Source organism: Vitis vinifera, chromosome 17, assembly GCF_030704535.1.
Source record: "Vitis vinifera cultivar Pinot Noir 40024 chromosome 17, ASM3070453v1".
In the NCBI taxonomy this organism is placed as follows: domain Eukaryota; kingdom Viridiplantae; phylum Streptophyta; class Magnoliopsida; order Vitales; family Vitaceae; genus Vitis; species Vitis vinifera.
The window spans coordinates 12,977,779-13,004,631 of NC_081821.1; positions in this window are offsets into that span (position 1 = coordinate 12,977,779).

The following is a 26,853-nucleotide window of genomic DNA, read 5'->3' on the forward strand; positions in this document are numbered from 1 at the left end:
TTCATGTAGTATAAATAATTTATATGGCCATGAAATGGTTTGTTTTATGGAATATAAAAAATATATATATAATTTCAAGTTGACAGGGTGAGACATGGTGTCAATGGTTTGTATTGTTTTAAATTTAAAATTAAACAATTGGAAGCTAATATCAATGTAGGTTTATAATATCCATGCTAGTTTATGTAAAATTATTTGTTGTTGGATTTTGAAATTCCATGAATATCATATCAGTTGTTCCATGTTTATCTATATTATCCTTGGAATTATCAATTCTTCATTTTAATTTTTATAATTTTTTAAATTTTTAGTTGCTATTTAAAATATCCATGTTAGTTTATATTACCCATAAAATTATTAATTGTTATTCTAGTTGATCCATGTTAATATTTTTGTGCTCCTTTGAATTAGTTCTCAATCATTCATCTTATGTAGATTACGTGTGTTTCATAATTTATTATATTAATTTAATTGTTATTTTCATACTCCAAGTTTATTATTTTAATTTAGGATTTAATATCAATTTAGTAGATGTATATAATTTTATTTAATTAATTTGGTTAATTTCATATTATTGTTTACTTGTTTTAAAGTTTGCTAATTTTAGTTTTGAAGCATCAATATTTAATTTGTAGTTGTTTATATATATAACTTTAGTTAATTGATTTAATTAAATTGGTGCCATATTTTGCATGTTTTCACTTTTGTAGTTTTAGTTGTAATCCGTTGATTAATGTGGAAAAGTTAGAATTAGTTTGACTTTGTTTGATCGCTTGACCTTTCCTTTATTATTATAATTTTATCGAACATCCAAAGTACATTAATTTGATTATTTAAGGAATTATTGATGCATGGTGGTCATTGTATTTCGTGTGGAAATGAGGAGTTATTTGAAAACTATAGAAAGGTCCAAATGGGCCCAACCCACTCTTGGAAAATGAGGAGTTATTTGAAAACTCAAGGTGTTTGAGAAAATGATTTTAAAAATCATAAAAAATGCATGCCAATAAGAAAACATGGCACCATGAATTTTATTAAATCTGGAATTTTATTCGCCTATGGAAAATTTCCAAGGAGGAAATTTTGAAAAGAAAATATAGCAAAATAAAACTCACCTTGGGAGGAGGCCATGCAGCAAAAGGGCCCACGTCCATGAGAGATGGTATGGGAAAGTTGGCCATGAAATGCCAAGTATGAAGAAGATCCAAGCATGAGGTGCAAAAAGGAGAGTAGCCTTGCATAAAGAATTTTGGTGGGGACCACGCGCAATCATCTTGTTGTTCCCATTAGTCTCTTTTTTTAGTCTTGGAAATGAGCCATACCCTCAACCTTTGGGATCAATTCCATACTCAGCCGCCATATGAACAATTGCTTTCCACTTGGCGAGAAAGTGTTGCAATTTCCATAATTTCACTTGTGTGGGTCCACATCCAAGACTTATTCCCTTTTTCTCTACTCCCGTGCAATTCGCATCCATCCATTCACATGGTATCATAATCACTAGGATTCCAGTTATACAAATTGATTAAACTGATCATTGAGCCTCTTCTTTAACTCAAGAAAACATAGCCCCTCGAAATTCAACCCTTCTGAACCACAAACCAGAATAGCCGCAAGGATTAAAAAAAATCCAGTAAACTCCAATTTGGAAAGTCTTCTTGATTTGCAATTCTTTGACATTCGAATAACCATGGGAACCACCAAATTTATTTTGACAAATTGATAGTTCATGATATCCACATCTGTCAAAATACATCTTCTAACCCCACCGAGTGGTTAGTCCTTGGAGTTTCCATCCTTGAAGAAGAAAACGAACTGTTAGGATGAACTGTTAACCTCACCATGCACTGGCTTCTTTTGCAACCCAGAAAAAAATCCATTGAATCTCACCATCAAGAAAAATCTTAGATAATTTCCAGATTTGAAACCTCATTCGCTGGTGCCTTCACAGTTTCCTGTGTGACTTGGAGCTCATGTTTCAGATTTTTTTAACTAGTTGAATTTCGCCACCCGCGTTTTTGCCTCCAACTCAGTCCGCGATTCCGGGTCTTCCTCAAATTTTCTTCTAAATTTCTCTCTCTGACAAAGCCACCTCTCTCTCTCCTGAATACACTTCTTAAATAAGGTTACCCCACTTTGGCCTTGTTTCTGTCGTGGAAATCCTGATAACTTTCTTGGCCATATATTGTTCCATGCAAAGTCAGTAGCAACAACAAGTGAAGCCGAGCACAATTTGACTTAGTGAAAGCTTCAGCAACGGGTTCCAAAGATGGTGACTACATGGAAGATACATCTTGTATAGGGTGAAGACGAGATTTCCACCATGGCAGGGACACCGTCAATAATACAAAAAGCAATGGCAGTCTCGAATGAGAAGTTCATAGGTCCGGGAAATCAGCAAGGTTGATGAGACATTCCTTCCCCTGTTCTTTCTCTCTTAAAATCCTTAGGAATATCATTACTCACCCCATAACACAGGGAGGGCACCAGTAGAATTCCTCTTGGGGAGTCAAAATGAACTCAAACCAAACTCCAATAGTACAGAGAAAATATCAAAAGCACGATTAGCAAAACAGACTCACAAACAAAGAAGTCTTCTTAACCAAGTATCTGTCATGAGTCATTCCTGTGCTTATGAATAGAGAGGGAAGAAGCTAAACCCAGATTTATGAATGAAAAACAGAGATGTAATCTTCCAAGGCACAATGTAGTTAAAAAGAAAAAGAGAATCAAATTATTTTCAAGCTAGACTAGAGGAGAAAGGGATAAATAAGCCACACCAAGCTCGCGAACAACCATAAAGAAAATCAATCAGGTTCAGATGCTTTCTCTGATACAGAAAAGTGATTTTTGAGCTCTCTGAAGAAAAGAAGAGAACAACATGAATAAATAAAGGTGAAACCCACAGTGACCATACCTGGAGGACCCAAAAGCCCTCTTTAGAAGCTAAGGCTCCTCTACTTTGCTCCTCTCCAATCCGTTTCCAGATGTTCCTCCTCCTCAAGGCCCTGCTCTCTAAAAATGCTCTTCGTTCAAATCCTCTTTACTCTGTTTTTCTCTTCTCCAAAGATGCTCTCCTAGCCGTCGCCTTTTTCTCCCAAAATGGAAGGTCCTCTCCTTGCCCTAGAATTGCGTGCTCAAACCCTCGCCGAAAATGGCAATAAAAAAAAAAAGGCTCAAATGGATGGCTAAGTGAGGACACTTGTCCTCATCTGGGTAGGCCAAATAAAAGCTCAAATGGGCCTGCTCTCTTTAAAAAAAAGGGCCAAGCCCACCAAAGACAACCCAAAAAAGAAAGAGGGCCCAAAGGGTGGTCTACAAATATATAAATTTAAATACATTTTAATATTATATAATATTATTCAATCTAATTTTAGTAATATATCCTAATAAGAATATAAAATAATATTTAAAAATGTAATATTATTTTTGGATCATATAACATTAATTGAAAAGTATTTAATATAACAAAATGTTACCATTACAAAAGTGTAACTATGTCATACACAGATTTAATTAAACAAAATTTTAAAAACTCACGAAGACTAATCAATGCAAAGGAATTTTACATATTAAAATCTCATATCAAATTCTCATCCAATTTAATGACTCGAGTAGAAAATTAATACTATATATATGGATTGTAATATATTAAATTTAAATATATTTTAATATTATATAATATTGTTCAATCTAATTTTAGTAATATATCCTAATAAAAATATAAAATAATATATAAAAATAAAAATATTATGTTGTTGCAAAATAACCATAAGTGGCAAATTTTGTCTAAATTTCTATAACATTTTTTACTAACAAAAAATTCAACAAAATATTTCATCGTCAAAATATATATCTTGAAAAAAAAAATCATCCTTAAATGTCTACTTTCATCGCCAAATTTTTTTATGAATAACTTACTTATGTGAATGTCTTCATATCAGTATATTTGGCGACAAAAGCTATATTTTTGTCTCTAAATCTCTATAACATTTTTAGTAACAAAACATTAAATAAAATATTTCATCACCAAAATATATATCTTGCAACAAAAAAAAAAAAAATCATCCCTAAATGTCTACTTTCGTCGCAAAATTGATTATGAACAACTTTTTTTTTTTTTAAAGTTTGCATATTAATATAATTGGAAACAAAAAGATACATTTTTTGTCTCTAAAACTATGTATATAAAAAATATTGAGACAATTTTTTTATTTCGTCGCTAATTGATACATTTAGGGACAATTTTTTTTCCCAATCTAAAAATTTTGTCGCTAATTATTCTGTTTCTTGTAGTGAATCATGAGGTCTAAGATCGCTACTTACAACTTGATTCATGTTCGTGATGCAGCAACCTTCGATTACTCTAGTGAATACACTTCAACTTTGTTAAAGGGATGAAAGTCTTCAACTTGAGATTCAATGGTTAAATCCTTTGAATGAGGGACTGAGAATGTGTGGCTTATTAGGTTTTATCTTTAATGATTTCCTCTCAATAATTTGAGATCCCTAACATGCTAAGTGCTTGCGAGCTGTTGCCCGCTCGAGTGTTCCCTATTTCTTTCTAAATTCATAAAAAAATCAATTTTCTTAAATTTAAAAAGGTAATGTTCCTCTTTATACCTTTTAAGAGCCTAACTTGTCATAAGCTAAACCTTTTTAGATCTACCTATAACTTCTTGGTTAGATAAACAACAACCTTTGATCTTCAATGAAGAGTAAGTTACTATATAAAAAAGACTTTTATGGCCAAATATTAAAAGGAACAAAATTGCCAACATATAAACAAGACTCAATGTCCTAACAAAGACTATCCAAACATGTCTTAAAATATCCCTAAATGTAAACTTTTATTAAGGAATAATATTTGTAATAAATAAGAAAAAGTATCCAAATATGTTTTTATAGATCCTCCATTCTATCATCGTAGCACATGCTATATTGATCATATTTGCTACCCCTCGCCTAACACCTTCAATAGTATACATGCACAATCCTCTTTTTACTTATTTGTTCTCATACTTCTTGTTGGTCCATTTATTACTCGACTTCAACATTGACTTTTCGACCACTTTTGAATACCTTTTGGAGGGATTGTTTGGATCCACAACTTGACTTTATTGGCACCATAGGAGTTCCTAAAGTTTTAATGCATTTGGAGCTCATAAGAGTTTCATAAGCGCACCAAGCCCTTTTTTTACTTCAACTGGTTAAGGGAATTGGTTCAATGGTCTAGGAAACTGGTTTAGACTACAGATTTAGCCAGTTGTATAGGCAATTGGTTGAATCGATAGCTCAATCGGTTCATCATGTTTTGTCATTTTGTTCCCCGTTTTGGCTTATTTTTGAGTTTTTTTAAGGGTTTTATAAGCTTGTTTTTGAGGGCCTAAACCTAGGTTTTGAATCTTTTTAATTTAGATTTAGTTAAAGAAAGTTTTAAAGTGAATTTGAGCCTTAATGGAAATGATGACATGTGTCAAAATCTTTACCATTCCTTACCCTATAAAAATGGTGTTAGCCCAAGGGTTTTCCTAATCAAGTTTTGATGATAACAAATCATGGTTTAGTTACTAATTATTTTGAATTATAAAGAGTTTCAGGTATTAATTTGGAATTTCATCAAATGACCTAATGGATGCAAGATCAAGACTTTTGGAAGACTGTTAATTATAAGAAACATATGTAAGATGAATGCATGGTTGAACTTAGGTTTTAAATATCATTTCATGCATCTTTGAAAAACTCGGTTTATTATTTAAAGTTACAGTTTCATCAAAACCCGAGTTTTATCAAATGAACCTTAGGCAAATCACTTCAAAATTGGCATATTAATATACCTAAAGACCTTGCCTAAGTGTTAGAAGAGAAAATAATAGAAAAAATAGGTTTTTGGGCCAAAAATAGTGAACTGGTAGAGGCACTGGCCAATCGGCTCAACCGGCTAGGATACTGGTCGACTGGTTCCCTCTTCCTGGTCAAGGTCCAATTGAGGAGTGCAAAAAAAACTCTCTCTTCTAGTAGCCTTTCCTTCTTGATCGAGGTATTTGCCTTCCCGGTCGACCTCGGATCGAGGGTAACGATCACTTGCCAAGCATTAAATGCACCCCCAGCTCGACTGATTGAGATTGTTTTTTGGTTTTCTTGGCTCCCGATGTTAGAAACCTATAAATAGAGAGCTCCACTTCATTTATATGTAAGAGAACACTTGCATTTATTTGTCTACCCACTTGTTCTTGCCTTAAAATCTCTCATTCCTTTCTTAGTGCATTAAATCTTTATTTGCATATCCTTTATTGCACCTTTGTGATTCATCATAGTCTTAAGTTGTAATTAAGCTATTGTTGAGCTAGGTTGAGAGATTTATTCTTGTTAATTGAGTGTTAAAGCCTTCAAGTGAGTTGAAACTTGAAGAGATTGTGTAAGAGCCCATTGGAGCCAGAATCCAAGTGTAAAGGTGATTAGAAGCTTGGTTGAAGCTTCAAGTTAATGACCCTCACTCGGTTAGGAGCTTGAGGAGAGTGAACGTAGGCAAGGAAGTGTCGAACCACTATAAAATCTGAGTTTGATTTCTCTAACTCTATCACTTTATATTTGCTTCTCATATGCTTAAATTTGTTGTGTTTAAAAATAATTTTTTTTTTAAAAAAAAACCCAATTCAGACCTCTCTTGGGTATTTTTCTCAATTAGTATCAGAGTTAGGCCTCTTGTTTAAGACTTAATCATCTAAGAGGAAATGACTAATACATCAAGCTCATCTCACATTAAAAGTTTTGCAAAAAATAGAGCTCCATTTTTTACTGGAACCGATTATCCCTATTGGAAAACTAAAATGACTTGGTTTTTACAATCAACTGATTTAGACGTATAGGATGTCATTGAAGATGGCCCAACTTTTCCTTCAAAACTAATTGATAGTCATGGTTCCAAAACACAAGCAAGAATGGGATGAGCATGATAGAAGAAATTTTCGATTAAATGCTAAGGCCATTTATACTTTGCAATGCTCTATGGATATAAATGAATATAATAGAATATGTCAATGCAAATCGGCTAAAAAAATTTGGAGATTGCTTAAAATAACTCATGACGGAACGAATCAAGTGAAAGAGTCAAAAATCAATTTACTTGTTCATAGTTATGAATTGTTTTTTATGAAAGATAATGAGACTATTGTTGAGATGATCACTAGGTTCACCGACATTGTCAATGGTCTTGAAGCCTTGGGAAAGACCTACAAGGAATCCAAAAAGGTGATGAAGATCTTGGGGTCACTTCCATCAAATTCGCATACAAAGGTCACCGCAATTCAAGAAGCCAAAGACTTGACCAAGCTACCTTTAGAGAAGCTCATAGGGTCATTGATGACATATGAGATCAATTTGGCAAAGAAGCAACAAGAAGATGAAGACAAAAAGAAGAAGAACATAGCTCTCAAAGTTACAACTAAGGAAGAAGAAGAAGTTGAAGAAGAAAAACAAAGCGAAGAAGATGAAGATTTAGCCATCATCACAAGAAAGTTCAACAAATTCATGAGGGGTGAAAGGTTTAGAGGAAGAAGGTTCACTTCTAGAAGAGACCTTTCTAAAAAAGAATCTTCATCTCATGGTGACAAGGAGAGATGGGAAAAGAAAAAAGATTTGGTGTGTTTCAAATGCAAGAAATCGGGACACATTAAATATGATTGTCCTCTCTACAAAAGTGAAGCGAAAAGGAGAAAAAAGAAGGCAATGATGGCCACTTGGAGTGAAAATGAAGAATCCTCAAAAAAAGAAAAGGATAAATAAGTAGCAAACATATGCTTCATGGCAATAAATGAACTTGATGAGGTAAACTCTAACCTCAGTGATGAAGATATAAATGATACATTTGAAGAATTGTATGAGGATTTTGAAAAATATTTCTCTTAAAAATAAAGTTCAATAACTTGAAAAAGAACTTGGAGAAGTAAAATAAAAATTTTCAAATGTTGAAGTTTCTAAAACTCATCTTGAAAAAGAAAATGAGATTCTAAGAAAGAAAAACGAATGGTTGACCTCCTCTTTTTCAATCTTTTCTTGTGGACAAAAATCTTTTGAAATGATTCTAGCTAGCCAAAAATGTGTTAGGATTCAAATATTCAAAAAATCAAAAGTATTTTAAAAACTATTTTGTAAAGGAATCCACAAGTGCAAGTCCTTCCACTACTTGCAACATTTGTGGAAGAGGAGGGCATATTAGTAGTACATGTCCTTTAAGAAATAGTTCTCAAATGATTTCAAATGGAAAAACTAAAAATATTTGGATTGAAAAATCCAAGGTCACTAACCCTCAAGGACCAAAAAAGATATGGGTTCCTAAATCAACTTGAGTTTTATGTTGTAGGGTTCAAAGAAAGATAAGTGGTTCTTGGATAGTAGATGCTCAAGACACAGGACTGGAGATGAATCCAAGTTTGCTTTTCTTACAAAGAAAAAGGGAGGATATATTACCTTTGAAGACAATGTAAAAGGAAGAATCATTGGTCAATGCAACATTGGTAATGACACATCCTCTCTCATTGAAAGTGTTTTATTAGTAGATGGTTTAAAATATAACCTTTTAAGCATTATTCAACTTTGTGATAAAGGTTTTAAAGTAATTTTTGAAGCATCTCATTGCATCATCAAAGATATTCAAAATGATAAAACCATATTCATGGGCCATAGATGTGATAATGTTTACGTAATAAATATTTCAAAATATGATGGTCATGATATATGTTTTTCAAGCATGCATGATCAAAGTTGGTTATGACATAGGAGGTTGGGACATGCTAACATGGACCTCATTTCCCAACTCAACAAAGATGAACTTGTTAGAGGTCTTCCCAAAATAAATTTTCAAAAAGTTAAAGTTTGTGAAGTTTGTCCAGTGGGAAAGCAAATAAAAAACTCTTTCAAAAACAAAAACTTTATTTTCCACATCTAGGCCACTTGAGTTGTTGCATATGGATTTATTTGGTCCCTCTAAGACACCAAGCCTTGGAGGAAAATCTTATGCATATGTTACTGTGGATGACTTTTATAGATACACCTAGGTCTTGTTTTTAAGTCAAAAGAATGAAGCCTTTTATAAGTTTTCAAAGTTTTGCAATAAGGTTCAAAATGAAAAAGGTTTTGCAATTACTTGTATAAGAAGTGATCATGAGAGAGAATTCGAAAATACTGATTTTGAAGAGTATTGCAATGAGCATGGAATTGACCACAATTTTTTAGCTCCTAGAATTCCTCAACAAAATGGATTAGTTGAAAGGAAAAATAGAACTCTTCAAGAGATGGCAAGAACCATGCTAAATTAAAACAACTTACCAAAATATTTTTGGGCTGAAGCGGTTAACACTTTTTGTTATGTTTTAAATAGAATAATATTGAGGCTCATTCTTAAGAAAAATCCCTATGAGCTTTGGAAAAACAAGAAACCCAACATTAGCTATTTCAAAGTCTTTGGATGCAAATGTTTTATATTAAACACTAAAGACAATCTTGGAAAATTTGATGCAAAATCGGATGTTGGAATTTTCTTTGGTTATTCAACTTCAAGTAAAGCTTTTAGAGTTTTTAACAAAAGAACCATGGTTGTAGAGGAGTCCATCCATGTTATTTTTAATGAATATAACAATTCTCTTTAAGAAAGAGAGAGTTTTGATGATGATTTAGGTTTGGAGACCTCCATAGGAAGTTTGCAAATTGAAGATAGAAGACAACAAGAAGAAAATGGAGAGGATCTCAAGAAATAAAGATCACCATTGGCACTACCCTTTTCCTCAACAAGTGCAAGGTGAATCAAGCTAAGACCTTCCTAAAGAATGGAAGTTTGTCATCAATCACCCACAAGATCAAATTATAGGTAATCCATCTAGTGGGGTAAGAACTAGACCCTTTCTTAAAAACATTTGCAATAATCTAGCTTTATCTTTCAAATTGAGCTTAAAAATATAAATGATGCTTTAGATGATGAAAATTGGATGATTGCTATGCAAGAAGAGTTAAATCAATTTGAAAGAAGTGAAGTTTGGGAATTAGTACCTAGACCTTCAAATCAAAATGTTATTGGAACTAGATGGGTCTTTAGAAATAAAATTGATGAAAATGACATAATTGTTAGAAACAAACCAAGGTTGGTAGCCCAAGGTTTTAATCAAGAAGAAGGAATAGATTATGAAGAAACCTTTACCCCCATAGCTAGGTTGGAAGCCATTAGGATGCTATTTGCCTTTGCATGTTTTAAAGACTTTGTTTTATATCAAAAGAATGTGAAAAGTGTTTTTTTAAATAGTTTTATAAATGAAGAAGTATATGTTGAACAACCACCCGACTTTCAAAGTTTCAGCTTTCCTAACCATGTTTTTAAACTTAAAAATACATTTTATGGTTTGAAACAAGCACTTAGAGCATGGTATGAAAGATTGAGTAAATTTCTTTTGAAAAAAAGGTTTTAAAATGGAAAAAATTGACAGAACTCTTTTCATAAAAGCCAAAGAAAATGATATGCTCTTAGTTCAAATATATGTTGATGATTTCATTTTTGGTGCTACTAATGTCTCTCTTTATGAAGAATTTTCTAAGGCATGCATAGTGAGTTTGAAATGAGCATGATGGAAGAACTCAAATTCTTCCTTGGATTTCAAATCAAGCAACTAAAGAAAGAAACCTTCATAAATCAAGCAAACTATATAAGAAATATTCTCAAAATGTTCAACATGGAAGAAGCTAAAACAATGAAGACTCCAATGAGCTCATCCATGAAGCTTGATAAGGATGAGAAAGGTAAATCCATTGACTCTACTATGTATAGAGGCATGATAGGTTCTTTGCTATGTTTGCTCGCTAGTAGACCCGACATTATGTATAGTGTATGCTTGTGTGCTAGATTTCAATCTTGTCCTAAAGAATCTCACTTAAGTGCCATAAAAAGAACTCTCAAATATTTGAAAGGGACAATAGACATAGGCTTATGGCATCCTAAGAGTGATAACTTTGAATTAATTGGATTTTTGAATGCTGATTTTACTGGTTGTAGGGTTGAAAGAAAAAACACTAGTGACATTTGTCATTTATTAGGACACTCACTTGTCTCATGGCATAGTAAGAAACAAAATTTGATAGCTTTGTCAATGGCGGAAGCCGAATGCATAACAACCGGTTTATGTTGTGCACAAATCCTTTGGATGAAACAAACACTTTGTGATTTTGATTTATCTTTTGAGCATGTTCCTATTAAATGTGATAATGATAGTGCCATAAGTATATCAAAAAATCTTGTGCAACACTCTAGGATTAAGCATATAATCATTTTCTTAGAGATCATGCACAAAAGGGTGACATAACACTTGAATTTGTAAGCATAAAAAATCAACTTGCTGATACTTTACAAAACCTCTAAGTGAAGAACAATTTGTTGATATTATAAGACAACTAGGGGTGATTTCTTTATGATCTAATGATTGCTTAACGAATTCTTGATGAATATACCTTCTGATTGCATGAATTTCATGTCATATGCATCATATAGACATATACTTAGATAATGGTCAAATTTCGACCAAAAATCAAAATTCCCTTGGCATCGGGCATAAAAAAATTAGGGATTTCAACTGAGAAAGGCAGGGGAGGATCAAAAAACGAGAAAATACACAAAAATTGAAAAGTCAAAATGTTGACCGCGTTGACTAGGCGATCGATCGGATCAGGACCGGTCAACCGATTTGTTAGGATTTGGGGTTTTAGAGAGTCTCATGCACTTTAGTTTCTGCATCGTTCGCCTCTGTTTCTTCAAGGTTTCTCTAATTTTGGCTTATAGAGACTGATTTCAGTGAGTTTTGGACCGATTAAAGCCTTTTGGATTGGATTTTAGGCAAATTGGAGGCTAGAGTTTTGGATTTTGGCCACATTCTCTTCCTTCCAAGTGTCACAGTCAACTTCCTCTCATTTTGCACATGCCTAGGGTTTTAGTTGTGAGTGTTTCTCTCTCTATAGCCACTACTCCCTTGTTTCTTCTTGCACATGGCTCCTAGGCGAGAGTCTGCTGCCTCTAAGGCATAGGGCAAGCGCCCAACTGAGCCATCTCAGCTGGAGGCACACCAAAAGGTGAGGTTTGACACCGCCTTGTTCAATTTTGTGGAGAACTACCAATGGTACAAGCAACACTTTGCTCAGAGACGAGTAGTTTCGAGGAGAAATATTAATTTTTTCCAACTTTAGCATTTCGGATTCGAGGGCATTTTCACTAGGATGGGTTGGCTACCTATGGTGATTGTTTCGGAGCTGATTTTCTCTACTTTGGTGCGATCATTTTATTTGAGGATGACTTATGGCATGAGTGGCCCTATCATTTCTACTGTTAGAGGAGTCAAGATTCGTCTAGACCTGGAGAGCATTTAACGTATTTTCAATATTGCTCCGGTTGAACTCAGAGTGTATGATTCTAAGATTTGGCCCACCGTTCTAAAGTTTGAGCCTAAAGAGGCCATTCAGAGGATTTGTGCCCATCCAGATGCCTAGGGGATTGGCAAACCCTCGATCCACAACTTGACTGTCATCAACAGAGTGCTACGCCATATGATATGCTTTATCTTTCTACCACGGGGTGGACACTGAGATGAGGTCTCTTACTATGAGGCATTCCTTATTGACTTTGTTCTGATTGGGAAAAGAATCCACTTAGGGTACTTGATGATGATGCACATGATCTCATGTTGCGAAAGCATGACCCGCGTACTCCCCTATGGTCGCTTCCTCACCAGAGTGTTCAAGGATGTCGATGTTGACTTGACCAGAGAGACAGATTTTGAGGCCCCTAGTGCTTATGATACGTATGATGATCAATCCATGGGGCAGATGAAATTTGAGAAGGCCCTAGATGGTTCTTAGGTAAGGAAAGGAAAGAGAGCACCTACATAGGCTCGGGGACAAGGACATGCAGACCCAGAGTTAAAGAGGAGGCCAAGATACGAGAAATGAAGGGTAGAGTAGACCCTCAGAGTGGCTTTTAGCAGAGAGAGCCCAAGCTTGACATTTCTCCACTTTAGTCAGAGGGTGTTCAGTTTGAGGCTACCTTTTCTATGTCGATGATGTCTGAGTCGACTTATACAGCGGGTCCATCTACTCAACCAACATTCATTAAGCCTCTTCACACTAAGATACCACCTCCTCAAACACCTCTCGCTTCTGATCATGCTCATTGGATGGATTTATCTACTCATATTAGCTCTCTAGGAACTTGCATGGAGGAGCCTGCTGTAGTTAGTGATACTCAATTCTACTCTATGGAGGATTGCATGGACCAGTATCAGGTTGGCTTCACTTATTAGTTTGAGCATCTCCAGCAAAGGTTTGAGCGTATTGAAGATCACATGGATCAACATTATGCTGGCTTCACTTCACAGTTTGAGTATCTCAAGCAAAGGATTGAGCGCATTGAGGATTGCCTGGAGAGTCAGCATGAAGAGATGATGGCTTACCTGTGCTTTCTGTTTCCACCTCCACTTCTTCAGCCTTGATTTCATAGAAACCCCCTTTGTTCATTTTTTATGTTTCCAAAAGAGGGAGATATTTTAGGATCTAGGAGACTATAAGAGACTTACATGCATATCATTGTATTTACATTGTCATATTATCACTTGGATCGTACATATTGGATATTGATACATTTGACTTATATATGATATTCCTATATGTTTCATGACTTACATTGTTTCTTATTGCAAATTCTCTCTAGAATGTCTTGTTCATCTTGGTTTTAACTTCGTAAATTTTGATTGTTGATCCATGATTAGTTTGAGGGGAAGATTCTTTTTCTCCTAGATAACCAAGGTTTGTCATCATAAAAAATGGGGAGATTTTTAGCCCAAGGGTTCTCCTAATCAAGTTTTGATGATAAAAAACCATGGTTTAGTTACTAATAAGTTTAAATTATAAAGAATTCCAGGTATTAGTTTGGAATTTCATCAAAGGACTTAATGGATGCAAGATCAAAACTTTTGGAATATCGTTAATCATAAGAAACATATGTAAGATGTATTCATGAGTGCACTTAAGTTTTACATATCATTTCATGCATCTTTGAGAAACTCGGTTTATTCTTTAAAGTTACAGTTTCATCAAAACCTAAGTTTTATCAAATGAACCTTAGGCAAATCACTTCAAAATTGACATATTAATTTACCTAAAGACCTTGCCTAAGTGTTAGAAGAGAAGAGAATAGAAAAGATAGGTTTTCAAGTCAAAAATAGTGAACCAGTAGAGACACTAGCCAACCAGCTCAATCGACCAGGGTACCGGTGGACCAGTTCCCTTTTCCAGGTCGAGGTCCGATCGAGGAGTGCAAAAAACACTCTCTCTTTTCCAGTAGCCTTTCTTTCCTAGTTGAGGTATTTGCCTTCCTGATCGAGGTCTGGTCGAGGGTAACAGTCACCTACCAAGCATTAAATGCTTTAATGGCTAGTGAACCAGTCGACCCCCATCTCGATCGATTGAGGTTGTTTTTTGGTTTTCTTAGCCCCTGAGGTTAGAAACCTATAAATAGAGAGCTCTACTTCATTTATGAGTAAGAGAACACCTGAATTTATTTGTCTACCTACTTGTTCTTGCCTTAAAAGCTCTCATTCCCTTCTTAGTGCATTAAATTTTCATTTTCATATCCTTTAGTGCACCTTTCTGATTCATCTTAGCCTTAAGTTGTAATTGAGATATTGTTGAGTTAGGTTGAGAGATTTATTCTTTAAATTGAGTGTTAAAGCCTTCAAGTGAGTTGAAACTTGAAGAGATTATGTAAGAGTCCATTAGAGTTGGAATCCAAGTGTAAAGGTGATTAGAAGCTTGGTTGAAGCTTCAAGTTAGTCGAACCTTCACTAGGTTAGGAGCTTGAGGAGAGTGAACGTAGGCAAGGAAGTGTTGAACCACTATAAAATCTGAGTTTGATTTCCCTAACTCTATCATTTTATATTTGTTTCTCTTGTGCTTAAATTTGTTGTGTTTAAAAAGATTTTTCTTTTTTTTTTTAAAAAAAAAACCCAATTCACCCACCTCTTGGGTGTTTTTTTCATTTAAGATTAGCCTTTATTTTTTGAAATGGATCTTGCAACTCATTTTTAGAGGAATTATTTCTTACATTTTTTAGGGGAAACTTTGTCAAATTTTAGAGAGAGGGGGAGACGAAGAGATATATTTAAAGAAGACTTGGCTTGAAGGAGATTGAAAGCTCATTAGAAGCTAAGTGTTTCACTTAAGAGGAGGTCTCTTAGTAAGCCCATCTTGACTTTGCTTTCTTCTACTCATTTTCAGTTTGTTCTCATTTTCTTTTGATTCTTGAGATGATGAATATGTTGATTGTGGATATTGTAAGACCATATGCTTGATTATAGGTATTTACTCTTCATCTTTGGATTTTTTTTTTCTTTTCTTCATTTTGTTCACTTTGAATGCTTGATGAGATGCTTATTCTTTTATTTAATTTTTTAAATTAATTTTTTTTCAAGCATTGCTTGATTTGATTTTGTTCATTAATGGGTCGTTTCCCTCTTTTTGAAGTCTATTTAATTAATCATGATATAAGGCTCCTTCGGATTTGAAATCCTTGATTTTTATTTGGATTCTTCTTTTGGGGATTTTGATTTTTCCATTGTTTTGATGTTTTTGAAGATACTTTGTGACTGACTTTGAAAGAAAACCTTTAGAACCACAAAGTGTTTTGATATTTTACCGAAGTGATTTTTCCTCAAGAAAGACTCTTTGAAGCTTCTTTTTGCCTTTTTTGGGTTTTCTTGGTAAGTTTGGTTTTAAAACCTTATTTTCAAACCCTTTTAATTGAATTTCAAACCTTTTTTTACTGAATTTCAAACCCTTTTTGATGGTCAATTTCATGGCCAAAGATTAAGTCTCTTACTACAAACTTTGGTCTTACCATCATGCTTGAGGATATGGATAGTTGCCTCACTTTTTATGTTTTTCAAAAGCTTTTCTAAACTATTTTTTCAATGTTATTAGGATCTTGACATTATGGTCATTTTATGGTTAATAATTGCTGCCATTGGCATACATGACTTGGTTTCACATGAGAGCATACCTCTCCATGGATGTTTTCATGTGTATTTCAATACTTTTTTCCAAATGTGAGGGTTAATTTGGCCTTCAGTGTCTCTTGTGAGTTTAAAATCACACTCATTTGAGGGTTCTGAAGGAATGGAAGCCCTATAGTTGGACTAGAACTCACTTCCTTAGCCTATATCACTCATTTTTTATATTTATTTTTTTTTCCTAACTTGTGATTTTCAGATTTTCTTAATTTTTGAAATTTGGACTATCCTTGTGAATCTTAAATTAATGGTATTATCTCTAGCCCTATGAACTTTTTCCCATGTTCATTAGAGGGTTAAGATGTAGATTTGTCCAAGGAAAATAATTTGGGCTTATGGAAAATCCCACATATCTTGCTTGCCAAGTTTTACATTTATGTTGTCATTTTTTGACCTTCAAGTTGTTTTTGCAAATTTGGATTTTTTAGTTTTTTTATAAAATATTTTTGAGGCTTGGGTTGTATTAGATGTCTTGAATGTATCAAATAATTTTTATCTTGTTAAAAAACCCTTTCCAAGTTTGTTGAATAAACCAGTTTTTCGACTTTTCCCCTATTGTCCTATTTCTACTTGACAAAGCATTTTTTAAAATAAGTCCCGATTCTTTGGTTTTTAATTAATTTTGAATTTTTTTTTTATATATTCTATACTTCTTAAATAAGGTTGTGAGCTTTGGTCCCACTAAAAAATATTTTGTTAAACTTGTGAATTAATTTAATCTTTACATGTTTGTTGTGTGTCCTAATTTTGAATTGTGAAATGTTCTTTAAAAATTGTATCCTTTGATGCATGTTTGGGCTTTTTGAGTTTTTGAAATGTGATTTAGATATTTTTATATATGTTAGGGAATTTATTTATTTAGTTATTTTTATCTCATTTCTAGCCTTTTCAAATAAATTAATCTCTTGTAAGCTTGTTTTTAGTTCTATTTTTGTCTTTTGTATAACTTGTTGAATCAATCCCTTTTGGTATGACTTTAGCTTTCTTTGGATCTTAGTTTATATCTAGACATCTTGGGCATGTTAGACAAGTCCTCCCCTATACTATGATCGTCTTCTACCTATTTTATTTGCATTTATATTGTACCTACATGTTTGTTGCCTTATTTTAACATCTTTGCATGTTTGTGTAGTTTAGTCCCTTTTGAGACTAGTTTAGATATATTTTGATCTTCGATTTCAGTTGTATGTATCTTCTACATATCAGGTTAGCATTTCTTTGATGTTAGATCCTTTATTTTACTTGTGAATTAATCTATTCTTTCTTATGTAAGTGCATTACCCTGTTTTGGACATTTTTTTTTAGGTATGCTATCTTCTTCTCTTGATTTGCTTGATTTTATTTATTTATTTTTTATTGTATGCCTTGATTTGAGTGTTCATCACTAATTCCTTCTTGGATATTTATGCTATTGTCTCTAGTATCCATGGTCTATTAGCCAATGGCATTAGTTTCCTCCAGTTGTTTAATAAAGACTTCTTTAGGGTTTAGAGGGGTGCTAGCTAATGATACGTTCCTAATAAGTAATCTGACCTTTGGATCTAGACTCAGTTTTCATAAACTACGTTTTTTCTTAAAAAATGAGTCACTTTAGAGTTTTATTTCTTATTTTTTTTCTTTTTAAAAATAAACAAAAATAAGTGACAACTCCAATTTTCAAAAATCAAATTTTCATAATAAGAAACAAGTTTCACTGTCAAGTGGGGATGCATGTGAAAAATGTAGGTCTAAAGTTTCTTTTAACCCTTATAAATAGAAGGTCTTCCTAACTTTTCAAAATCACACACAAAGTAGAGAAGAAGATACTTTCATACTTGAGAAGAGTTGAAGAAAGTTCCTCTTAAGGATTTAAGGAGTTCTTAAAGCTTTGAATGTTTGAAGATCAAGGCTTTAAAGATTTGAAGATCAAGTCTTTGAAGATTTGAATATCAAGCCTTTGAAGATTTAAAAATCAAGATTTGGAGATTTGACTATCACATATTTGAAGATTCAAAGATCAAGCCATTGGAGTTACTTTAAGAAGTTCCTTAGATTCATTGTGCAACATCATGGTTTAAAATTGACCAATATAAAATTAATGCAATTCAAAAATGTTAGAACCTCAAAATATACATAATTAAAAAAGTTTACAAGGACGTCTATCTTACATCCCAAGATTCATATCTAATTTAGCGGGACATTACCAACCATGCATTCAACCAATTTATAAAGAAAGATGTACCATTTGAGTAAGATGAGATTTGTAAAGCATATGTGATAAGGCCTTCTATGTTAAGAGCTCCCATACATGGTCGACCACTCATCCTTTACATTGTAGCACAAGAAAAATATTTAAGGTCATTACTCACTCAAGAAAATAATGAAGGAAAATAAAATGATTTGTATTATATAAGTTGAACCTTAATGGGTGCCAAACTAAATTAGTCACCAATAGAAAAAATATGTATAGTCGTGTTTTTCTCAATTAAGAAGCTAAGACATTATAGTTACTCATATTCGGTACATCTTATTTTAAGAGCAAATCTTATCAAGTACATCATGCCAATTGTTATAATGACTAAAAAAATGGTCGTTTTTACTTTAAGAATTTGAAATCATTTACATTGTTCAAAGAGCTATAAAAGGGTAAGCCTTGGCCTGTCTTAGTTGATCATTCTATCGTAGTTGATTAGGATTTGAACAAAGATTTTCCTGAGAAAGAAGTGTAAACTCACATAATTTTACATAAACTTAAATTTAAATTAGCATCTCATACAGTTGTTTCAAATTGGAGTTGGCCTCCAAGATGTACACCACATATAATTTGAATTTTGCACATTGTTCAAAAAGACATATGTTGCATTACATGAAAATGATAGTTAACCCAGAACATGAGACTTCCTTCCATGATTCATTGCATGGATCCAAATATCTGATCTCCACTTCTCTAGTTGTGGTGGGTGGTTTAGTTCCTTTTATATAAGTCTTGAAGGGTTACCACTATAGAAAATGAAAATGAGGAAATTATTTAGAGAAATTATTTAGAAATCTTAATCTATGGCCAAGATTTGATGGTCCCACTTAATCACTTAAACTTTATTCTGATTATCAGGCCATTAATAAGTTATTTTTATTTTTTATCCAGTGTAGCACTTGATCACTCTTGGGCAGTCATCCATTTTTGGTGGACCCCACTATGAATAACTAAGATAGTATGTAAGCCCATTTAAATTGTACAAGTGCCTAAAATATCTGAGCAATAACTAATTTGGAGTAAAGAACGATTTCTTATTTAATTTCCAAAAACCATAGAAAGAAAAAGGAATATTTTGCTAGTAAAGAAAATTGAGGAAAAGAAAGAGGAAAAGAAAATTAAATTCTAAATCATGTAATCTATGTTACTATTGTTTCGGATAAATAAAAAACTGAACTCAACCAAACGATAGGTCTGATTAGGTGTGGGTTTTGTTTTTTAAGATCCCCAAAAATTTTCTTAGAGACCAAACAATTGGAACAAAGCATTACAATAACTAGTAATCACTATTTAGTGCAAATTATATCAATTTTCTAAAGAAATTTGAGAAAAAACAATGACAAGTAAAAGGTCAAGACTAAAAGTACAATACCATTTTCCTTATCCATAAAAGTTAAAGCTAGTTAAATTAATTTTTTTAATAGTCAAGAACTAGGGATAAATATATTGCGATATATTGGGGATATATTACTAATATATTGTGTATCAGAAGGTTTCAACACGATATATCATCTTGATATCGGAGACGAGAAATTTTGATAAATATTGCCAAAAAATCGTTGATATGTCGATTAGAGGCCATAAATCATTGATTTTTCCCATTAATTGACTATCATGGCAAAAAATCATTGATATTTCACCAATTTATTACCGATTTTTCGACAATATTTTTGGAAAAAATTCCTTCCTTCGGTCAAAGCTTGCCCCTTTGCCTTAGGCTCCTTTCCCTAATCAAAGCGGGTGATCCCTAGTTAAAGCGAGACGCCTTTAATTTTTTGCAGCTAAAAAAATGTCTTCCAAAATTGTTTGCAAGTAAGGAAGACTCGAACCCCATATATAAGACTTCTCCTATAGCCTATGTCTACCAGGGCAACTATGCCCTTTGTTAATATGTACCAAACACACACACACACACACACACATACACACATATTAAAAGTCAACATGTAAACAAAATATTAAAAGAATATTTTTGAAAACAAATTAATTATAATTATTTTATAATTATGACAAAAAAATATAAAAATTATCATCATAATTTTTTTCATAGTGTTTTTAATATCATTAATAGATTAATTAAATATTAAAAATTGTACATATATTATCATTTATTTTATATCATTTAATATAATTAAATTAAATGGATCATAATTTTAATATTAAATATATTTTAAAATTAAACATATTATAATTAAATATCATAATATTATTATGAAATAATATTTGATATAATTTAATAATAAATGTACACTAATAATATATTTTTTTTTTATCGATACATACAATATTATTATCAAATATAATAAATCATATCATACATATATCAAATTCTTCAATAAAGTAATTTTAAAATATTTATCATACTTCTAATTATATTTCTATGATGTTTTTCTTACATTTCCATGAATTTTGATCAATTTTAGGTTTATAAATTTTTTTTAAAAAAATATATGTCGATATAACTCTGATATATCCATGATTATCGATATTTTCATCATTGTCAAAAACTAATCTCCCAAACAAAATAAAATAAAATAAAATAAAATAAAAGATAACAAGAAAAACAAGAACAAAAAAGTGGAGCTACAATCTTGTGGATTTATACTAGCGAAAGCTTGCAAAGAAATAAATACTAAGAACACAATTACTATGAGAAATAACCTTAGATGTTGTTTCATCATTTCAAGAAGCAAAATTGTTAGCAATCACAATTAGAGGAACACAAGCATATTATTTTTTTCTTGGAGACATGTAAAGAGAATAATCAAATCTAAAGAAAAGAGGGATATTATAAAGAAAACATATAACAACAATTGTTTCGATTGCTAATAGAACCCATGAAAAAAAAAAGGAAAATCTTGACAAAAAAGAACATATATGAAAAAACAATCAAATCTAAATGAGATAGAGATATCACAAAGAAAAAAATACAACAATAGTTGTTTGGCTATTGAGAAAACCCATGAAAAGAAAAAAAAAGGAAAACCTTGAAAAAAAAAATAAAGAACAACGTATTTGAAAAAGCAATCAAATCTAAATGAGATATAGATATTAGAGAGAAAACATAAAACAACAATTATTTGGTTGTTGAGAAAATCCATGAAAAAAAAAAAAGAAAATCTTGAAAAAAAACTGTATATAAAAAAATGAAATCTAAACAAGATAGAGATGCCATGGAGAAAACACAACAACAATTGTTTGGCTACCTAGAAAACTCATGGAAAAAAACTAGGAAAATATTGAAAAAGAGAACAACATATATGAATAAAAAATATTTCGTTTAGGAAAAAAATCCTTTTATTTAGGAAAAAAGCCAATAAAATTTTTTTTTGAAGAACTCATAATTATTTTTTAGAGAGAATTTATTTGTCGAGAAAACAAAGTAAATTTATAAGAATAGTGGGTGAAAGTAAAACTAAAAAGAACTAGGGTTTTGAGCTTACATCTGAGGATGCTTTTAGAAAGAAAAGGCTTTGAGAAAGAGAGACGTTGAGAATGAGAGCTGAGAGCTAAGAAATGTGTTCTTGAATGGGTTTTATAGATTGATATTGCTAGCTTAGCATACTCCCACTTTTGAAGTGAGTTGTGTTCTTGAACAATTTTTACACGTCAATATTGCTAACCTACTCTCACTTTTGAAGTGAGCTATGTTCTTGAACTAGTGTTATACGTTGATATTGCCATCTCATCATATTCTCACTTTTGATGCCTTTAAGCCCACACATGCCAAGAGGATTATTGAATTGTTTGAATTAAAAAGGGTATGTTTAAAGCAGGAATTGTACTTTTTCAGTACAATAACTTAAAAGCACTGCTAATAAACCATTACAATTAGATGTTTTATTTGTCTATGGTTTAATCTCATTTATTGATATCAAGAATATAATTTTATCACACTCTTTCAATATACCTAGATGTGAAGTTCAATACAACTCTTGTCGTTAACATTTTCTTAAAATTAATGAAAAATAAAAAAATATTTTAGCGTTTCCACTTTTAAAATTTCAAACATGTAATAACTATAAAAGTATTTATCTTTTCAACTATCCCTTTTAATTACCTTACAAAAATTTAACATAATTAAATAAAAAACAAAAGTTGCCAACAATAAGTTTTTATTAAAATAACTTTTAAGAATTTGTTTTGAAAACATTAAAAAAAAAAAAAAAACTAAAGAACAAAAAATTGGACAATATAGAAAAATATGCATGTCATTAGATTAAAAATATACATACTAAAATGTTTTGAGAAATAATTGAAAAACAAAAAATTGGAGCATACAGAGAAATATACATATTTTTAGTGTAAGACCCTATGTGTAGACACCCAAAATTGTCTTATTTAATCAATTTAATTATTATTATCTTTTTAACCTAATATTTTAAACCTATTTTATTTTAATTTTTAATTTTCAACTTTAATTTTATTGTTATTATTATTATTTATTTATTTTTTTCCTTTTCTCTTTATTTTTTCCCCATTTTGTTCCTCTTTCTTCCCCTCCTCTCTCTCATCCCCACAACAACCCTCACTTACCTTTTTTTTTTCTTCCCATCTTCTCACTTTTCTTCCCATTTTTTCACCATTTTTTTAATTTTTTTTTCTTCTTTCCCTTTTCCTCATACCCCCATTCTTTCTTTTCTCCTTATTTCTTTCTTTTTCTCTCTCACTTATCCCTTGTACCTCTCATACCCACAATGTGTCCGTCCCTCATATCACTACCGATGGTCCCATGACGTAGACAATAACCATCTTGCTTTGGCCACCCTCTTAATTCATTTCCTTATATATATATATATATATATATATATATATATATATATATATATATATATCTCTCTCTCTCTCTCTCTCTCTCTCTTTCCCCTATTTCTCCCTCATTCCCATGATGGTCGCCCATCTCACCACTATTGACGGGCACTACCAGCAACGCCACTACTGCGGCACCATTGCTAGCGATGCCACCGCCGATCAATAGCCTTCTCCATCGCCTACGGCTACCCCCCATCCCATGATGGTCGCCCATCTCACCACTATTGACGGGCACTACCAGCAACGCCACTACTGCGGCACCATTGCTAGCGATGCCACCGCCGATCAATAGCCTTCTCCATCGCCGACGGCTACCCCCCATCTCTGGCCATATCTTTCATCTTTCTATAATTTTTTTTTTCTCTCTGTCTATCTATCCATCTATCTCTCTTTTCTCTCCACCTCAACACTCATTCTTTCCACTTTCATTTTGGAGGCTTAAAAAATGGTAAGTAACCCTTTCATTTTTCCTTTTGATTTCTACAGTGCTTTGTTTTGAAGACTTGTGTGTTATTTGTTTGAGCTTTGGATTATGTTTACGGGCTTTAAAGATATTAAGTTTACATGGTTGTTGATTTGGGCTGCAGATTTGTGTGATTTTGACTTACATATTATTGGATATTGTTATTAGGCTTATTTGAATCTATTTGATTTTTGTTTATTGGGATTTTCTTGGTGTTTGGATGGATGTTTTGGCACTGCACTGAGAGTGTAAAAACATGGGAGCAGTTGGAGCAGTTGAAGCAGGGCATGGGCAATGACAGATTGGAGATGACAGAATTGGAAACTTCTTGTATATATTCTCAATTTTCTTTTGTGAAGAGTGAGGACGAGATATCCCTCTTTGTGTGTATTTTTATGTGAGTGTTTTGTGAGGGTTGAGAGTTGGGATATTTTTTAGCTTCATTTTAGAGGCTTTTGAGGGTCATTACTATTATTGGAATTGCACTTCTAAGGTTATTTATTAATCCTTGTCCTCCTAATTTTTGTTTTATATATTTGTTTTTAATTTTTTTCCTATATATATGTAAATGGATTTGTTTAGATTTTTATTGTGCATATCCATTTAATTTGTTATTTATGGATTTGTTTTATTTGTTATTTGTATTTGATATGCTCGGTTAGCCTTTGTTCATTTATTTATTTATTTATTTTGTTAATGAAAAATGTATGAAAAGTGTAATTTAATTGTGTTTTATCCCTCTGTTGGTAGAATAATCCTATAATGAATAATGATTTTTTGTTTGAAAAATATTTTATTTTTTCTATGCACCTAAATTCATTTTGGAATAAAAATTTAATTCTTTTAAATAAATATTTGTTTACTAATCTAAAATCTTTGTTTTTTATATTAATAAATAAAAACCATTTGCTAAAATTATATCAAAAACTTTTTCTTGTATAAATAAAACTCTTCAAAATGAAAAACTGATTTTTAATAAAAGTAAGGAAAAAGAAGTTTTTAGAACAAAACTGAAAAAAAAAAAAAAAACTTTTAATAAAATGAAATTTATGTTTTTAACAAATTGAAATCTTCTTTTAATAAATTATTTTTTTAAAAAAATCTTTTTTTATAATTGGTTGTTACATTTTTAATAAATTTGAAATTGTCAAAACCATTTTTAATAAATATGAGATAAGTCAAATTCCTTCTAAATAAACTTGTATTTTATTTTATTTTTTTTATTTAAGGAAAAATAAAATGCTTTTTTTTTCTTTCTTTCCAATTTAATTTTTAAAAGATTTTCTTTTAATAAGTATTAAACAAAAATTCTTTTGGATAAACTAATAAAAAAAAAAATCTCTTTTGGAAGCCAAGATTATGTCTTTGTAAATAAGATTACGAAAAGGTTTTTGCTTTGAAATAAAAGACAAATTAAATTTTATTTTTAGATAAATTTATAAAAAAAAATATTTTTTGTTTTTAAATGTAGGGAAAATTTCTTTTCTTAATAAAGGTTAAACAAATTTTACCTTAAATATAAAAATTGTAAGAGATTTTTTTTTTCTTTTCATAAATAAAATTGCAAATAGTTTCTTTTAAATAAAATTGAATTGAAATTTTTTTTAACACAAAATCTTAAAAATCTTTGTTGTTATGGTGAAAGTCAAATAAAATTCATCCATTTTAAATAAAATTGTGAAAACATAAAATTCTCTTTTTAAACAAAATATAAAATTTTGAAGTTCATTTTTTTTAAAAAAAAATCAATAATCAAATTGTATTACTCTTATGAATAAAACTTGAAAAATCATTTTTAAATAAAATTAGATAAACTTTCTTTTTAGTTTTTTTATTTATTTATTTACTTTTAATTATAATAAAATTGAATAAACCATTTTTTCAATAATTTTAATTTTTTTTAATAAAATCAAATAATAAATAACTTCTAGTAGATAAAAAAAAGGATTGAAACATTTTTACAATTAATTTTGGAAAAATATGTGTTTCTATTAATTTTTTTTGTATTAATAAAATTGGATTGAATGTTAATTTTTTTTTTTTTTTAAATAAAAGTGTAAAAGTCTTGGTCTTTTTTTAATTGAAACATTTTTCGTTGATAAAGTTATAATTTTTTTAATAACTTATAAAAAAAACATTTTTCTTAAATAAGGATTAAACTTGAAATACTTTGTAAATAAAATTGTAAAAATTCATTTTTTTCCTAAAAAAAAATTAAATAAAAATCATTTCTTTGTAAATAAAATCAAATTCTTTATATATATATATATATTATTTTTAATAAATTCTTTTAATAGTATTAAGTGTAAATAACTTTTTTGAAAATTGAACACAAGTGAAATTGAATCAAATGATTAATTGAAAATAAATTGAAACTTTTTTTTTTTTTTTTGTAAATAAATAATTTGAAACTGTTAATTTGAAATTGTTTTTAATAAACTCCTTTGAATTTTTTTGAAAAAAAATATCATTTTTTAATCAGTTCAATAAATTAATTTGCGTAATCCTCTTGTCATTTATTTTGTGTATTCTTGTAATTAGATTTCATCATTATTTTTGTGTATATTGATCTTCACCATGACTTGTACATACTCATTTGCGTGATTATTTTTCTTGGTTTGCATAATTAATTAATTAATTGCCACAATTCCCTTAATTCATTTAGTAGAGACCATATGTATACGAGCTTAGAAAGTTGTTACGGTTCACTACTGTACCTTCTTGATAAGTAACCTGATCTTTGATTTCAAACTCGATTTTTCATAGACTTGTTTTTCCTTCATGTGTCACACTTAAGGTTTTTCTTTTTTATTTTGTTTTTTCCCTTTAAAAACAAAACAAAAATAAGTGGCAACTCCAAATTTTTTCTAAAAATCACATTTTTCCCCAAATAAAAAAGCGAGTCTAGTCGTCGAATGGGGACACACATGAAAAATGCAGGTCCCCAAAATGGCGACTCCGCTAAGGATATTAAAAGAGTCAAACTTGAACTTGAGTTAAGGAAAATGTGGCGTTTGATTAATCGATCAATGGATTCACTCTCATTGTTCCTTTATTATATATTTGCATGTTTTAAGGCATATGAGTGTTGACAAGATGATTATTTTGTATATATGTTGCATATGCCTTATTATATATTGATTCTTGTTATCATGTGTGTTTATATATATTTGCTTATGTTTGTCTGTATCTGTTTTATATGATGATTTCCTTTCTTCTTTATGATGCATGTTTGGTTGTTATGTTCATTTGCA